Genomic DNA, 12,864 nt, shown 5'->3' with positions numbered 1-12,864 from the left:
GGCGGGAATTGGAGGGAGAGATGAACCATGAGACACTATGGACTGTGAGAAACAAACAGGGTTTTAGAGGGGAGCGGGGAGGGGGGATGGGTTAGCCCGGTGATGGGTATTAAGGAGGGCACGTACTGCATGGAGCACTGTGTGTTATACGAAAACAATGGATCGTGGATCACCACATCAAAAACCAATGATGTATTGTATGGTGACCAACATAACATAATAAAATTTAAAAAAAAACATAATGGAAAATATTCAAGTGTATCGTCTTAGTCCATTTGGGCTGTTACAAAAAAAAAAAAAAACACAAAAAACAAAAAACAAAAACAAAACCTATGCACCGGGTGGCTTAAACAACAAACATTCATGTCTCACAATTTTGGAAGCCGGGAAGTCTAAGAGCAAGGCAGCAAGAGATTTGCTGTCTGGTGAGGTTCATAGATGGTCATCTTCCGCTGTGTTCTCACAAGGCAGAAAGGTTGAGGCAGCTCTCTGGGTCTCTTTTATGATGGCATCAGTCCCATTCATGAGGGCTCCACCCTCACGACCTCATCACCTCCCAAAGGCTGGGTTAAGATTTCAACATATGAATTCTGGCACATTCAGTCTAAGCATCCTGCCCCTAGTTCCCCAAATTCATGTCCTTCTCACATGCAAAATCCCACCCAACAGCCCCCCAAATTTTAATAGGTTCTGGCATCAGCTCTAAAGTCTAAGGCCAAAGGCTCATCTACACCTCATCTAGATCACCTATGAGCAAGACCCAAGGTTTGGTGCATCCTGAGGCCAATTCCTCTCCAGCTGTGAGCCCGCAAAAGCAAAGAAGTTATAGCGGTGGGACAGGCATAGAATAGACAGTCCCCTTCCAAAAGGGAGAAATAGGAAAGAAGGAAGAGGTAAATGGGTCCCAAGTAAGTCTCAAACCAACAGGGCAAACATTAAACCTTAAGGCTCCAGAATAATCCCGTTGGGCTTGATGCTCTTTCAAGCCCGCTGGGCTGGCAACAGTACCCTCCAGCTCCTTGGGATGGCCCACGGTGGCTCTCTGCCTGGGCCCTGCCCCCAAGCTGGCTCTCTGCTGGTGCCCTGAGGTTCTCCCTGGCTGGACTCCCAAGCCCATGACTCCACGTGGCCACTCTGTCCTTTGGATCCTAGGTGGAGGCAGCCGTGGCCTGGTGCAGGCACCCTGAGCTTTTGGGAAGAACAGTGTGTGTTTGCGGCTGAATGGCATTACGCTCCAGTCCTATAGGGTCTTAGAAGTCCATCATTCTTCCTTCCTTTTGACCTCACTTTCTCTGTCTCCTTTAGTCCCAGCTGGCAGTGTATCTGCTGGTGTCACCCCACCTCTTTGTCTAGCCTTTGTTGATGATGGTCTGTAGTTCACATCCTTGCTAATCTCCGTATCAAAGGGTTGCTTGGCCATACCCTTAGGGTTCTCATTTTTCCCAATATGGGTGGGCTGGGAATTTTCCCAGTCTTTGAGTTCTCTTTCTTTTTTGCTGAACAATCCCATATTTAAGTCACTTCTCTCTTCTCACATTCCACTATGAGCTGTCAGGAGGAGCCAAGCCTCACCTTCAACGCTTTGCTAGAAATCTCTTCAGCTAATATCCTATTTCATTACTTGCAAGTTCCGCCTTCCATAAAACACTAGAACATGAACACAGTTCAGCCAAGTTCTTTGCCACTATATAACAAGGATCGCCTCCCCTCCAATTGCCAATAACATGTCCTCATTTCCATGTGAGATCTCATCAGAGTGACCTTTTCCATCCAGAAGACTGAGGCATTCTCTCTAGCACCTCTCTTTCCTTCCTGAGCTCTCTTTAAAGGCCCACGCACAGCAATGGAGGCTCCAGTCTCTACTGTTCCAGAGCTGCTCCCACATGTTTAGAGCTTTGTTAGAGCAGCACCCCAATTCTCAGTACCAATTTCTTGGTCTGTTTGGGCTGCTATAACAGAATACCATAGACTGAGGGGCTTAAACAGCAAACACTTCCTCCTCCCAGTTCTGGAAGCTGGGAAGTCCAAGATCAAGGCACCAACAGACTTGGTGTCTGGTGAGAGTCTACTTCCTGATTCATAGACAGCCATCCTTTCGCTGTGTCTTCTCATGATGGAAGAGGCAAGGGAGCTCTCTGGGGTCTCTTTTATAAGGACACCAGTCCCATTCATGAGGGCTCCACCCTCACGACCTCATCACTTCCCAAGGCCTCACCTCTTGATACCATCACCTTGGGAGTTAGGTTTCAACATACGAGTTTTAGGGACATAAACCTTCAGTGTACAGCAGCATCTCAAGTTGTAATCTAAGTATTGATTCATGAAACTTTTGTTACACTTGATACTGATTTGTATGTGTACTTGTTTTCGGTGTTCATGCAAAATATATTTCTTACTATAAAAATGTTTGAGGGGCGCCTGGCTGGCTCAGTTGGTAGGCCATGTGACTCTTGATCTCAGGGTCATGAGTTCCAGCCTCATGTTGGGTGTAAAGATTACTTAAAAAACATTTTTTTTAAAGATAAAAAGTAAAAAAGCTAAAGTAAAAATGTTTGAAGTCATCAATGTATCCAAACAAGCCATTGTGCAGATGGGGAAATTGAGACCTAAAATTAGGGATAGGACATGTTTAAGGTCTTATAATGAGGAAGAACAGAGAAGGATTAGAATCAACAAGTTGTCTCCTGACCTGAGCCCACGTGCTCCAAACTGGCTGCTGGACTGTGGCAATAGCCACCTAGGACTGCAAGACTTGACATTAACAAGGAAGATCAAGATCCCCTAAACAATCCCAAGCGTGTCTTAGAGGGACAAAAGCTGTTTTTACTATGGGTTGGGCTTTTTAAAGTGCATTCAAGTATACAACAGTATTGGTAATCATTTTACAATGTATATATGTATCAAAACATCAAGTTGTGCACCTTAAATATAAACAATTATTTGTCAATTAAGCCTCAATAAAGCTGCAGAAAAAAGTCACCAGGCATGCCTGGCTGGCTCGGTTTGGTGGAGCGTGCAACTCTTGATCTCGGAGTTGTGAGTTCAAGCCCCACGTTGGGTGTAGAGATTACTTAAAAAATAAATAAATAAAATCTTAAAAAAAAAAGTCACCAAAAAAACTGCATTCACTTTTGGGCTGCAGTCACAAATGCAAAGTAATTTTACTCCTTAGGGGATGCTGTGTTTTTGTATATTTCTGCCTGCCTACCATCCACTTTCCTTGCTTCTAAACTCTCTTTCTTCTGGGGTGTGGGGTGTCTCCACGCCAATCAGGGTTGAGTTGAAGCAGCACGGCCAAGGTGATATAGAATGATAGGGTTATCGTAGGATGGGACCCGCTGCCCTGGGTGGGGGGCTGGTGGAGGGCTCTAAGCATCAAGTGTTTAGCTTAAGGTCACCCAGGCCAACAGTCAGGAAGGAAAATGGGGCATGGGCAAGAACAAAGGCACACTGGTACCCCCATCTGTCTCTGGCCACCTCCAACCTGGGTACCATGGGTGACCAGCAAGGGAAGCTGGTGCCCCTCACCAAGAAAGCTGGCAGGAGCTGAGGCAGCTACAGGACTGTGACCCACCCCGTGTCAACAAGAGGAGCCACCAGATCAGGGACACAATGTGCGAGCTGCCACAGCACTGGCTTCTACTTCACTTATGTTTTCCAAAAGTCATTTGATTCTCTTGTGGTCCCCACTGACCAAGAGCTGTACCAGGAAGGGGTTCTGGGCACTGAAGCGCTGGTTTCACTCGACTGGCATGAAGCAAAGCCACTGTTTTTAACCATTTAGTGCAAGAAACAGCAGGGGCTAGAAATCTAGAAAACTTCAACATCCTGAGACTGGCTGTGTGTTTGTTCCAGGGCCTGATGCGGGGGGGCAAAGGCAGCTTTGCACTCCCAACACTTCCTCCTCACAGACTTCATATCATCTTGTAATCCGTGGTTTCAGGGCCTCACCTGCCTATAGATACAGGGTCCCAAGAATATTAATAAGCCAGAGGCCCAGTTCTTGCCCCTACCTGTTCACTGAGGCTCCTGACTCACCCCCTGTTAGGGACTGAATGTTTGTGTCCCTCAAAATCATGTTTAATCTAACTACCTCCCAGTGTGATGATATTTGGAGGTGGGTCCTTTGGGAGGTAATTAGGTTTAGATGAGGTCATGGGGGTGGAGCCCTATGATGAAATTAGTGTCCTTATAGGAAGAGGGAGGGACCAGAACCCTCTCCCTCTCTCCACCATGTAAGGACACAGCAAGATGGCGGCTATCTGCAAACCAGGAAAAGGGCCCTCAGCAGGAACCAAATCCACCAACACCTTGATTTTGGATTTCCCAGCTCTAGAACTGTGAGAAATGTTTATTATTTAAGCCACCCAGTCTGTGAAATTTTGTTACAGTAGCCCAAATTGACTAACACACCCCTTGATTATTTCTGGGAATTCCCAAAGGAGCTCTTGTTAGTGTTCACAAACATCCACTTATCACCACCTTCTTCCTTTCCAGAATTCATTCCCATTTGTTGATATCTGCTGCCCAGGGAGCCCCTTATAGAAACCACACTGCTACCTGGCCAAAGGCCATGCCAAGGGTCTGGTCCTGATACTGTCCAAACTGCCCACACCTCCTCATGACACAGCAGACTGGGGTTCTAGCAGGAAAAGGGGGAACAAGCTTGACTCTCTATTTTGGGCACATTTTATTCTCTGGGCTCTGAGAAGCAAGGTGCACTGGGCCCAGAGGCCACAGGTCTCTCAACAGAGCTTTAAATCATGCTGCTCTGGACAAAGTGTTTGCTCCTGGGATTCGCAGCCCCAGTCACCTAACTCCTCCACCCTTCTTCTACCACCTGGTGACCCCACCAGGCCTCAGGCCTGTGGAATGCCTCCATGTTCTGCCCCTGCATGTCTGGGGAGCTCTGTGGACTGTTTCCGAATCCTTAAACTAAGCCCCTTGGTAATTGACTTGGACTTTGTGAGTTAGCCCCCCCACTTATCCCCCTTTCCTGATCTCAGCCCCCAACAGGAAGAATGTCTCTCTACCCCTCACTCAAAAGGGAAGTGGTCCTGATTTCCTCCCAGCATCCTTCCCTCAGCTGGGATGGAGGTTCAGCCCAGGTTCTCAGGAGGGATGCCCCCCTCCCAACACTGTTCATCCTTTTCCAGATGGGAACATAAAAGTTCTAGGTCTTTATGCCCCAACCATGGGCCTGGCTGTTCTTATAACCTTCTGACAACTTCCATTTAGAAAGGGAAAGACCTGCCAGAATAATGCACACTATGTTGGGTGGTGTCCACAAGTTGGCCAAATATGAGCATTCCATATATTGTGCTATAGAAGATAGAGGTTGTCATGACAAGAAGAATGTCTTGCAGCTTGGCATGGGACCTTGGTAGCAGGGCCTCACAAGAGATCATCAACAGGGGAGTGGGGAGGTTCACAAAATTGCAACCCTTCTTAGAACAGTGTCTCCTTGGAATTTAGAGAAACGATGGTGCCTTTCTTTCCATAACAAACAAACGTTACCAAGACAATACTTATTAGCACAGCCCATCTCTTGTGTCCTCTGCATCCCATTCCACATTACCATTGGCTGTCATGTTCATCTCTTTTAAACTTGACCTCATTTCAGGTGAGAGCAAGGTCTGTTCCAGAACAGAATATCTGTGGGTGCATGGGCCAGCAGCACTCACTCACACAAAAGGTAGGCATCTGAGTTCAAGTCCCCACTCTCTACTTTTGGTCATGATGTGTGGTCATGTGGGATGCCGAGCAAGTAAATCAGCCTTCCAGGTTGCAACTGGACAGACATATGGAGTGAGGAACCTTTGGGGACTGCAGGAGGTGGTCCTCTCCTCAGCCAGCTCCTGCTGTATGGAGTACTCATGTGTGTGTGTTGGAGGAGAGACACTTACGATGACTCCCAAGATGCTTGTCACCACTACCTGAAGAATGCCAGTTGCAGACAGCATCCTGCATGGCCTCAGGAGAGGTGGGAGTTCTTGGGGGAATCCTTGCCTGAACGGGTACTAACTGCACAGTTAAGGGTGTTCCTGGGGCCTGGTTCCTGTCCAAAGGAATTCCTATAACCTTATCAGGGGTCACCTTCCCAGGGGTTTCAGGTGAGGGGCAACACTAGGAAGCCCCTTTGGGCCTGGCCTCCCAACTCACTGCTTTCCCCTTGTTACTGTGGTCAGTTGTCATTAATGGGCCCCCTAGTGAAACCCTTGTTGGATGTCTGTAGTCATTAAGTGTTAGCATCATCTAACATTTTCCTTGGGCTGCCAGCAGACAATTGTCCAAGGTAGGCAGCTTGAAATATAAATACAGATCAGCAGAATGACTTAGTGGTCAAGGGCTGCCCTGCCATCAAAATGGGGGTTCCGCCAAGGGCCTCCTGTCTCCCTGGTCTAGACAAGAAATTCTCCTCAAAGTTGCTTCCCTCATGCTGTCATTTCCCGTCCTTTGTCAAAACAAGCTAAAGATAAAAAGCTAGAAGGGTGCCTGGCTGGCTCAGTTGGTAGAGCATGTGACTCTTGATCTTGGGGTCATGAGTTCAAGCCCCGCATTGAGCTTAAAATAAACAAATAAAATAAAGAGAGAGAAAAAATTAAAAGGTAGGAAAAAATTTTAAATAGTAAAATAAGCTAGAAGACAGCACCCTAAAAAGAAAGTAGATTGAGTGGCAAAAAGTAAACAGTGCTAACAATGAAGATGAAGGCCAGCAAAAAAAAAATGCCCACAGGGGGCCCAAAGAGGTAGGTGACCACAGTTGTGGGCAGTAACTGTCCTGTGACCAGCCAGCGCCAAGCTACCTTCCTAGCAGGGTCCCCAGAGGTAGTGTCCAAGTCTTGGGAGTTACATACACCCTACCCTGAGCTTCGAATGGCAGCCCCTTAAAGCACAACTGTGCTTTGGATGACACAGTGGTGTGCAGTCAACAGATATCTCCTCTCAAGCAGATCAAGGGCAGCACTTCTTGAGAGCGTCCTCCTAATTTCATCAACCACAGCTCCCCAGAGTGTCTCTGCCCTGAGATATGCCCTATGCTGGCACCCAGGGTCCCACTTGGCTCCACTGCCCTGGAACTCCCAGTCTAATGTGGATACTTTTTCCTCCCAGTTTTATTGACGTATAATTGACAGATAAAATTGTAATATATTTGAAGTGTACAATGCAATGATTTGATATATGTAGACATTGTAAAAGGATTCCTGCAACTGAGTTAATTAACACATCCATCACCTCACATATTTACCTTTTTTGTTGTTGTTGTTGAGAACACTGAATTTCTACTCCCCTAGCAAAGTTCATTTATACAATCCAGTGGTATCAACTACAGTCACCATGCTTTACATGAGATCCTCAGACCTTATTCATCCTATAACTGAAAGTTTGTACCCTTTCACCAACTTCTCTTCATTTCCCCCACCCCTCAGCCCCTGGCAACCACTTGTGTCCACTCTGTTTCTGTTTCTATGAATTTGACTTTTCTCCCCTGATTTTAATGTAGTCCAACTTGTCCCCCTTTCCCTTATGCTTTGTGTTTCTCATGCCATGTTTAAGGAATCTTTCCCTACCCTTAGGTCATGAAGATATTCTCCTTTATGATCTTCTGGAAGCTTTATAGTTTTACCTTTCACATTTAAGTCCTCAATCCACCTGGTCTTGATTTGTGTGTGTGATGTGAAGTAGGGGCCCTATTTCATTTTTTATCCTTATGGATACCCAGTTGTCCCTGTACAATTGATTGAGAAGACTGTTCCCTCCCTACTCCTCTGTCATAAAGCAGATTTTATCTGTACATGGGACTGTCTCCAAGCTCATTCTTCCATTCCATCAGTCTGTCTGTCCAGCTTTATACCAAAACCACAAAATACAGATGTCTCTCAACAGCTACTGACCCAGGCTGCGTTCATTAGGGGTTAGAAGGCTAAAGGTTGGGTATAGCCACGTTAGTAAGGATCTAGAAAATCAACTGGGAAAGCCTGGAGTTGTCATGGGGGGCAAAGGGTTCCCTAGCATGTCAGGGAGCAGAAGAGAGAGATTCTTAGGAGGATGAATGGAGAGTCAAGTCAGGTCTCAGCATGGGAGCATGAGGCTGAGAAAAGAATGTGGGGGTAATTGGGGTGTCCAAGGCTGAGATCACAGGGGCCTAGATGAAGGAGGCGGCAGGAAAAACAGAAAGGGAGGGATGCATCCAAGAGACATTGAGAAGAGAAAGTTAAAATGATGGCCCTTTGTTACGAGTCAGTGGAAGGGGAAGGGGGCTGGAGACTGAACGATGATGCTAAGCTTTCTAGCCCAGAAACTGAGAGATGATTCTGGTTTGATGAAAGAGGCCCATAAAGTAGTCGGGGGAGTGTGTTTTCTGCTATTCCGTCCTGAAAGTTCAGTTGGTGTTCCCGAGAGCCCGAGTGCTCCTGACTGTGCACAGAGCCAGGCTGTTAAGCACTGACACGTCACCCGTGGCTTTGGGCTTTGGGGGTTGATGGGAGACTTTGAGTCATATTCAGGCCCCCTTGGGTAGTGTTGAGTGGATTCACTTTGCATTCTGAACCCAGTTGGATCATAAGGACATCCCAAAACACACCATTTGATAAGTAAGCAGCTGTCTTCCCAATGGCAAAGGTCACCCCGATTAAAACAACAGCAGCAACAAAAAATAGTGACCAAAACTAAAGGAAAAACTAACTTAAAAAACAGCAACAACAACCTAGTTAACCCTAGGCTAATTCATGGAACACTATGAAACATATCTAATATTAAGGGGCGCCTGGCTGGCTCAGTCTGTAGAGCGTGTGACTCTTGATCTCGGGGTTGTGAGCTCCAGCCCCATGTTGGGGGTAGAGATTACCTACAGAGAGGGAGGCAAACCATAAGAGACTCTTAACTCTAGAAACAAACTGAGGGTTGCTGGAGGGGAGGTGGGAGGGTTGGGGTAACTGGCTGACGGGCTTTAAGGAGGGCACTGATGGAATGTACACTGGGTGTTACATGCAACTGATGAATCACTAAATTCTACTTCTGAAACTAATAATACACTATATGTTAACTAAATTGAATTTAAATAAAAAATTTAAAAATAAAAAATTAAAATATTTAAAACAAAATAAATAAAAGTATATTGAATACTTTGTAAATGCTTAAAATGTTCTTTTTTCTGTCAGCCTAGTCTGTTTAAATGCATGGCACCGTTCCTCTCCATCTCCTACCCCTGCTGATCTCTGCCAAAGCATTCAGGTCTCATAGTATTACTGAAAAGCCAAAAGCATATTTACAGAGACTGGATGTGTATAAAGAGCAGATAAATCAAGTCTCTTGAGAAAATAAAATCCCACAGCAGATTATATATGTTGTAAGAAAACTAAAATAGCGTTCACAGCTCAATTACACCAGCGATTGGATTTTTAGAAAGAGACCATTCACATTTTAGGTCATAAAATCATTCCCTTAATCCCTTAAACATCAAATAAAATTAAGATTTAGGATAAGATTCACTTGGTTAATAATGATATGAAAATCTTTGGCAAATAATTAAAAGGGATTTGGCAGTATAAGAACCAGCTAATTCCAACACATATTTAACAAAGAATGGGTCAAGGGAGGAATTGGTGTTTACTTTTTCTTTTTCTATATGAAATTGTAAAGGCCTCTCATTCTGTATACTACTGATGCTTGCCACGAAATCAGAGGTGCTATGGGAGCACATCCTGGCCATGAGGGGCTGGATCAATAAGGCTAGGCCCCCGGAAATGTCTTCCCCTGAAAGGTAGCCAGAGTCTCCAGTCTAATGAAGCAAAACTGTGGCGCGGACCACAAAGTTGCTATCTTGAGTTTCTGTAGTCACTTCTTTGTTCTGTGGCGTGAGAACCACTGCTGACTTCTCCTAGGCCTCAGAAATCCTACGCCCAAGCCACCTAGCTTTCAGGTGTAGAAGCCTTGTTTTGGAAAAGCTAAAAACCACGTGTCCTGAGCCTAGAGACCCCTCCCTGGCATTCACACTTGTCCACTCACTCATCCATTCGCCCACACACACATTCACTCATTTATTCACTCATCCACTCAGTTATCTATTCATTCACTCACTGATTCATTCATTCAGTCACTCACTCATCTGTTCACTCACACATTCACTCATTCATTCGTCCTCTCACTCACTCATCCACTCACTTATCCATGCACTCACTCCTCCATTCACCCACTTATTCGTTCACTCACTCACCAATTCACTCATTTACTCACACACACACACACACTCCCATCCATTCACTCACTCACTCATTCATTTACATGCTCATTTCGCAAGTGTTTCTTGAGTGCTCGCTGTATGCTTGTTGGCCAGAGGGCTGCAGAGCATACCAGGCCTTGGCCACTACCGTCAAGGAGCTGACTCCCAGTGAGAGATGGAAGAATCAACAAAGTGACCACACCACGGGGCAGAAGAAAATAAGGACAACATGTAGATAAGTAGAACCAGGGGGTGCAGGAGAAGTTAATGCCACCTCTAAAATTCTACATCATTTACTTCTTCCCTTTATTGCCTCTCTTCACCACTAGCATGTCAGCTCCGTGAGAGCAGAGACTTTCATTGGCCTTGTTCACCGCCGTAGCTCCTGTGCCTAGAACAGTGCCTGCCACATGGTGGGTGCCCATTAAAATATCTGTGGAATGAATGAGTAGATTGTGGGGGAAGGAGGGAGCAATGTGGTGGAGCTCTCTTTGGAAATGCTTCCCAGAAAAGGGAATCCCGGAGATGGGCCTTGAAAAAAGAAAAGGGTCTTGGTGGATAGCCAGGATTGAATAGCCTCTTGGTTTGAGGGACTAGCAAGAGCAATGGCCCGGGGGGGTGTGGGAAATTGCCTGGTCTGTTCAGGGAACATAGGTGTCCTGCACAAGAATGTAGGTGCCAAATAAGGTTGGGACCGAACCAGCAGGAGCATTCAAAGTCAGGTAGAGGTGCTGCGTGGTCTCCTGCATGTGTTGGGGTCTAGAGAAAGAAATTTGGCATCCACTTACTACAAAGGCTGAATGCTTGGTGGATCCAAGACTTGCAGCCTGGAGACTGCAGAAGAGCCCTGATACCCTTTACTGAGTGCCTATTGAGCACCTAGTGTGTCTGCAAGAAAAGTCTATCACAGAGGAAAAAACTAGCAGCAGCAGGTGTAACAGGAAGGGCCCTGGCAGGAGAGGAGGCAGGGGTGGGCCCCCAGCTGGGCCTCCCAGTCTGGCTGTCAGTCCTGTGATGGGGACGGGCCAGCTGATCCCAAGGGCCCCTGCAGCCTTGACATTCTGGGACTCTAATTAAAGAAGTGAAAACTTCATTCCAGATAGCTGGGGAAATCCTTGGGTTCAATTTCATCTCCCAGGGCTGGCAGTTCAGCTGGTACTGAGGCAGTTAAAAGAAATGGAATGGAAATCCAGAGAGCCTGCATCAGCCTAATTGTCCCTCGGCAGACTTGTTTGCTTCGAGATGTCAGCAACTCTTGTAGGCAACGGTCTGCAGTTTGGTTTCTGATCTTTTCTTTATACGTTGTGAAGAGGATGGGTCCCCTAGGCCAAGAGGAAATCAAAGACCAGGATCCTTCCAAATTTAGCTTCCAAGAAACCAGACAAGAAAGGTAGAGCTGGAGTCCAGCGGACCAGGGGGCCACTCTTGTCCTAAACACATCTCCGTTTTCATGGAAGTCAATCCCGCAGGCAGCGGAGAGGGAAGCCCCGATTCCAAGAGGCTCAGCTGGGCTGTCCTCTCTGGGTCCGTGCAGCTGGGGCCCACGAGAGGCCGGTGGCGCTGTGTGTCATTCCTGACACAGAAGCTCAGCTGGCACAAAAAAACCAGCTTAGGGAAGAGGGCTCTGAACAGTGAAACAACTGGATACTGGAAAATGCCCAGAACTCGTCATGAAAAACAAAATAAGTACACACCTCACACAAGCTTGCGGATTTCCGTGGTTCGGCGAAATTTCCCTATCGAAACTGTGAGTGCCGCACGGTCCGAGCTGGACACCAACCCCAGGGAGGCCCAGCAAAGCATTTAAGTATTTAAGGTTGAAAGTAAAAGGCTTCCCATCAGAACAGGGGGATATGATGTGAGTAGGTGGGAAGGGAGGGAGGAGGCCCAGCCCCAAGAGGGGTTCAGCCTTGGCACCTGCTACCTGTTGGCACCATTGCTTGGGGGGAAGCAGAGGTGTAGTCTGAGGGGAAAGGCGGAAGATCCATCCCTGGAGCCTGAGACTGAGGAGCCCATGGGTTGTTCTGGGAGAGGGGCAAGGGGAGGAATTAGGAAGACATGCCTGGGCTCCAGGGATCAGGGAACTCCCTTCAGGCATTTCCTCAGTGGTATCTGTGTGTGTGTGTCTGTGTGTGTGTGTGTGTGTGTGTGTGTGAGGGAGGGTGCTAAAGTTCGGGTTTGGTCATGGTCTGTTGGAGGAGCTTAAGGCATATCCAGGTGGACATGTCCAGCAGATGGTTGGACATACAACTCTGGCCCTGGGGGGAGAGGGAGGGCCCGTGAGCCCGCCCCGGGAGCCCCGGGGATGACGGCCCCTCGCCCAGCCTCAGCCTCCTCCTCGGTCACCTTGGCCCCCACGTCCTCCAGGTGGTTTCCGGTTTAACCAAACCCTCTGGAGCCCTGGAGCCCTGTGTCTGGGGCTTCGGGCCCCCGTGTTGCCCCAGGGGTGGGGTCCTGTGGGCTCAGCTGGCTGCCCCGAGTGGGGCCCAGAGCCCCTTGGCAGGCGGGTCTCTTCCTGCCCCCGTGCCTGCAGCCCAGGCTCGTCCTGTGGAGGTCTCAGTCTCTAGGGCTGGTCCTCTGCCCGGTGGGACCTGCCCCTGTTGGCCCTCTGAGGAGGACCAGGGCAGGGCTCAGCGGGGAGG

The 12,864-nt window shown here is 47.6% G+C and overlaps 1 long non-coding RNA gene across 4 annotated transcripts in view; it reads left to right on the top strand.

The window, feature by feature from the left end:
* LOC115943001 (uncharacterized) overlaps positions 1–12,864 on the top strand; it is a 204,248-nt gene that overhangs the window by 184,912 nt on the left and 6,472 nt on the right. Inside the window, exon 4 of one of the 4 annotated variants that reach the window (XR_014141169.1) lies at positions 5,624–5,695. The exons of the other annotated variants lie outside the window; for them this stretch is intronic. This is a non-coding gene — a long non-coding RNA (uncharacterized LOC115943001). The remainder of the gene's footprint in view (positions 1–5,623; positions 5,696–12,864) is intronic. 4 annotated transcript variants of the gene reach the window in all.

The sequence above is a fragment of the Leptonychotes weddellii genome, chromosome X, assembly GCF_054177405.1.
Source record: "Leptonychotes weddellii isolate Sample4059 chromosome X, ASM5417740v2, whole genome shotgun sequence".
Lineage (NCBI taxonomy): Eukaryota > Metazoa > Chordata > Mammalia > Carnivora > Phocidae > Leptonychotes > Leptonychotes weddellii.
Note: the sequence above shows the minus strand (reverse complement) of the source record. Positions and strands in the feature narration are given on the sequence as shown.